The sequence below is a fragment of the Sycon ciliatum genome, chromosome 10 (assembly GCF_964019385.1).
Source record: "Sycon ciliatum chromosome 10, ocSycCili1.1, whole genome shotgun sequence".
Classification (NCBI taxonomy): domain Eukaryota; kingdom Metazoa; phylum Porifera; class Calcarea; order Leucosolenida; family Sycettidae; genus Sycon; species Sycon ciliatum.
Genome location: NC_088652.1, coordinates 12,718,361 through 12,723,360, shown reverse-complemented (window position 1 = coordinate 12,723,360; position 5,000 = coordinate 12,718,361). Strand labels below are relative to the sequence as shown.

At 47.7% G+C, this 5,000-nt stretch overlaps 1 protein-coding gene across 2 annotated transcripts in view; it reads right to left on the bottom strand.

Moving 5' to 3' along the window:
- Positions 1–4,683: 4,683 nt before the first annotated feature.
- The window catches only part of LOC135826513 (AT-rich interactive domain-containing protein 1A-like), a 12,672-nt gene continuing 12,355 nt past the window's right edge, over positions 4,684–5,000 (bottom strand). For both annotated transcript variants that reach the window (XM_065339120.1, XM_065339121.1), the window contains exon 9: positions 4,684–5,000. This exon is cut by the window's right edge and continues 1,035 nt beyond it. The gene's annotated coding sequence lies outside the window, so the exon portion shown is untranslated.

Below are 5,000 nucleotides of genomic sequence, written 5' to 3'. Positions count from 1 at the left end.
AGAGAGAGAGAGAGAGAGAGAGAGAGAGAGAGAGAGAGAGAGAGAGAGAGAGAGAGAGAGAGAGAGAGAGAGAGAGAGAGAGAGAGAGAGAGAGAGAGAGAGAGAGAGAGAGAGAGAGAGAGAGAGAGAGAGAGAGAGAGAGAGAGAGAGAGAGAGAGAGAGAGAGAGAGAGAGAGAGAGAGAGAGAGAGAGAGAGAGAGAGAGAGAGAGAGAGAGAGAGAAAGAGAGGCAGAGAAAGAGAGACACACACACATACAATACCGATAGAGGCAATAATGCGACACACGCTATCCAATACACCAGGCACGCATACTCCCGGTAGAAAACCAGTGGTCAATACTAGATTTTAACAACTATGAACCTGCTCAGGAGCAATGCCGCTATCGTAAGATGTAATGTGTAGACTAGGAAGTGAGCGTGGGAACGTTCGGAGCAAACACATTTTCAGAACTCTTCTTTCTCACCAGCGCCAATGACAGAAATTATTTGAGCCAGGGAATAGCTAGCTAGCACTAGTACTAGATGTATTACTTCAATAATTTATTTGTTTATGTGCCGGTTCGAGTTGTACAATGTAGGTTTACACGTAACAGAATTTTCTTGCTACTTCCCTGCACGAGTGCCGACTTCACTGTCTTCACTTCAGTGGTTCAAACGATTTCACGCCCGACTTCCCTTGCTGGCCGAAACAGCAGGTGTGAACGCGAGTTTGTTTTCCGGAGGCTGGCGGATGCATGTGACATGGCGTGTTCCTGTCCCGCCAACTGGGCCTTCCCGTACCTAAAGCTGTGTTCACAACTGGCGCGTGTACGCGTGAAACCACGCGTTTGTGCGTATTTTTGCTGGCTTTTGGGGCGCCATGCGTACGGAAACGCGCCGAAATGGAACTTCCAACATGTTGGAATTTTCGACGCGTATCAGGCGCGTATCAGCGTATATGCCAGTCACTTTGACTGGCGGGGTCAAAAAATTAGTACTCGAAGGTGTCGCACGCGCTAAATACGACTCGGATTTTTTGTTTTTTGTGAAAGGCTGAGCGCGCGTTTGGGCGCGCATGAACCGCAAGCGTACCGCGTCCACGCGCCAGTTGTGAACACAGCTTAAGGCTACAACCCAGGTCCCTGGCGTCATAATCGGAAACTGTTACGCATTGCCTTTCTTCGGACCTCCGTTTTCTTGAAGTTTTGTTGCTACAAGTGTGGAGTCTTCTCCCTCGCTTTGTTGTTTAGAATAACACCACAGCTTAGATATCCCTGTAAAATGCACACGTATATGTAGCAGCAATGAAATCCGACCAAATGAACGACCGACTACACGCACGCGACAGTCGTAATGCATGTCAAAGCTGACTGACTTAAAGTCGGATTTCATGTTGCACAACTTCGGAAAGACGGATACTGTACAAATTTTTTTGGTTGCATTTTCACTGGCATACCACGTACAGGGAGCCACGAACGTCCGCGTAGTAGGTGTTTACAACGTTTTCTTTTACTCTAAACTTCGGCCAGTATGGGTACTACAGTATTCACTTCGTCTTGCATTGGGGGTTAGACATGGGGAAGTTGCCACACAGGGGTCACCATTGTCACGGGTGGGGAGCCCGCCTTTCGGCACCGGGAATACAGCTCGCTCGACTCTGTGTCTACTGAGTGAAGAGGACCCGCACTTTGAACTAACCTGAGATGGTAGAGAGTGACGAGTTGCCAGCGTGTACCGTCGCAGCGTCACACCGACTGTCGGCGCTGCAGCTTCGTCCGTCGAAACACAGAGTCTTCCGAAACGGTGATGCCGGTGTCGCCCGAGAGTCTCCTCCGCAGACAACTGGATGCGCCGTAGATCTATAGACTATGGGGAGCTGGCCATGACGAGGGTGTGTATATTCAGCAGACACTAGCAACAGGACTGTATTAATAATTATAGTAGTACTACTCCTGTATGCAGCTATTCCGTAGCGACTCGGAAGACAACCTCAGCTCACGAGCCGCAGAGGTGTTCCACTCGACCACATGCACAGCAAAGCCTGAGCCCTCTTGCCAGTATCCAACTCTTCGGTTAGAATGCTCGTAGACCTACGCACTGCAGACCAGCTACAGGCTACTGTGCGAGGAAATGCGCACACTTTTCACCGTGACTTTCTCGTCGTTCCACTCGAGCCTTTCCGGCCGTCCTGCACATAAGCTCCGCGGATCCGACAAGCAAGTAGATCTACACTGCACTGCACGACATCGACAGCGATGCGAACTGCACGAGTACCTCACCTCTCCGGCTGTCGCTCCAGTCAGGTGTAGACCAGGTACATGTATATCCATGGTACTGTAGATCTACACATGGTGGTAGTAGTAGATCTACACATGGTGGTAGTAGTAGATCTACACATGGTGGTAGTAGTAGATCTACACATGGTGGTAGTAGTAGATCTACACATGGTGGTAGTAGTAGATCTACACATGGTGGTAGTAGTAGATCTACACATGGTGGTAGTAGTAGATCTACACATGGTGGTAGTAGTAGATCTACACATGGTGGTAGTAGTAAATCTACACATGGTGGTAGTAGTAGATCTACACATGGTGGTAGTAGTAGATCTACACATGGTGGTAGTAGTAGATCTACACATGGTGGTAGTAGTAGATCTACACATGGTGGTAGTAGTAGATCTACACATGGTGGTAGTAGTAGATCTACACATGGTGGTAGTAGTAGATCTACACATGTACATGTAATGGTGGTAGTAGTAGATCTACACATGGTGGTAGTAGTAGATCTACACATGGTGGTAGTAGTAGATCTACACATGGTGGTAGTAGTAGATCTACACATGGTGGTAGTAGTACTAGTAGATCTACACATGGTGGTAGTAGTAGATCTACACATGGTGGTAGTAGTAGATCTACACATGGTGGTAGTAGTAGATCTACACATGGTGGTAGTAGTAGATCTACACATGGTGGTAGTAGTAGATCTACACATGGTGGTAGTAGTAGATCTACACATGGTGGTAGTAGTAGATCTACACATGGTAGTAGTAGTAGAATCTACACGTAGACGTGTAGATTCTACCTGCGGGGATGGTTATGCAACTATTACTTAGTGTCTTATGGCAGTTATGCTACACTTCGCACATGTACATTATTATTATAGTCAGTTTATGTACTATTACTTAGGGCCGTTTCACACGAGGTATACATGGCTTTTCACGAATGGGCGTTCTAGGCACAGTACACAGCGCGTGATTTCACACGAGTGTCGCAACATGCTTTTCAAGCAGCAGTTGCCATGGCAGCTTTGACCTGCCTCGCACAGAAGTCGTAAAATACGGAATCCGCACGCGAACGCGGGAGTTTTACCATCAGTGAGCATGTCATGAAAATATATCCGAGAAGAAAGAAAAAGGCCCAACCCTGCCCTGCCAGTTATTTGGACTTACGGGGGTCGCCATGGCAAATAATAACCATAGAACTGCACACGTTCGGGCTCTCCGCCTTCTCCGTGAAATTATAATACCGTAAAAGAAAACTAGAGGGGAAAAAAGAAGCAACAATGAGTTTTTGACTTTTGACAGTCGGCCCACAACTCAATAAGTCTAGCCTCCAGGTCATCAGAGAATATTTGGCGAGGCATTGTCCGAAACGGAAGGCACAACCAGCAACCAGCAATGAAAGCAAACCGAAGCAAAAAAAGCAAACACGACGACAGATCACAATGCAAGGAAAACGAAGTTTGTCAGTAGAACGCTGGGTATATCCTGCTTTCTACACCCCTCCTGGTCTTGCTGAAAACGTACACGATGCGTTTCACATTTCGCGCCAAAAGTGCTCCATCTCCAAGGGAACATAACCGGAAACGTGACATGTACGCGATTTTGTACCTCGTGTGAAACGGCCCTAAGCAGTTAGCAGGCTGTCCAACCGCCCTGCACGGAGCAGGACAGACATGTCGACAGTCGACTAGTCCTGCTGTGGACCAAAACCTCACGGTGTACATTTACGAGTTATTATGACTCAGTCTATGAGTGTCCTTGTATACACTTTATATCGGTGTCCTGCCGCTTGGAACGGTGGCAAGGTTGGACAGTCTGATGTACTCTACAGTACAGACAGGTACTAGGTCAATAAGTATTAACAACAACAACAACCGTGAACAGCAACATGACTACAGAGTGTACAAAATGTTTCAGCACTCCCCGGTCTACTATTATTATTAAATCATTGTACATTATGTTGATCTGACATGTGAAGTATCGCACACTGTGGACCAAACAAGTTCATTGCTGACTGTACTTGATCTGGTTACGTTGGTGGACAGTTAGTCATAACTCGTAACAATTACATTTTGTCCTCCTTTTTCACCATAAGTTCACCAGTACTCAGCAGTAGGTGTTATTCGGAGTTTCACGCCAAAGGGCCATCTCTACACCTCCACTGGTCCCCACAGACACACTTGTGGGGGCCCATAGATCTACGCACGCATGCACGCACATCCCCTTTTCGGGCGTGCACACATCACACCACATACTCCGGCATGTGCTGGCTGTTGGTGACCACCTAGGAGAATGAAAGAAAAGTCAGGAGGAGTCTGAGAAGGAGAAGAAAAACGCGTGTGACCGTAATCGTCCCCCCCCCCCCACCCACCCACACAAACACACACACACACACACACACACCCACAAGGAACACCAGTGAAGCATGCTAGATAACAATCCACAGTTGCTTGAGCTGTACATCCTTTTTAAAAGAGTCTAGTAAAAGAGATTTTGGAGAAAAAACTTAAACACCAGACATGCACGAGAGTGCAAATATCCTGCGAGAAGAGGAGACTGAACACCGGGGGGGGGGGGGGGGGGGGGGGATAGGTCTAACTAGGGGTTTACCGGAATGTGTATACTCACGGTCAAGATCAACAACAATGCAACACACATTGCCCAGCGTGTGATGCGGAGGACAATCCGGTCGAAAACAAGCAAAACGACAGGCGAATCAAACAGCTACCAGCGGCCACAC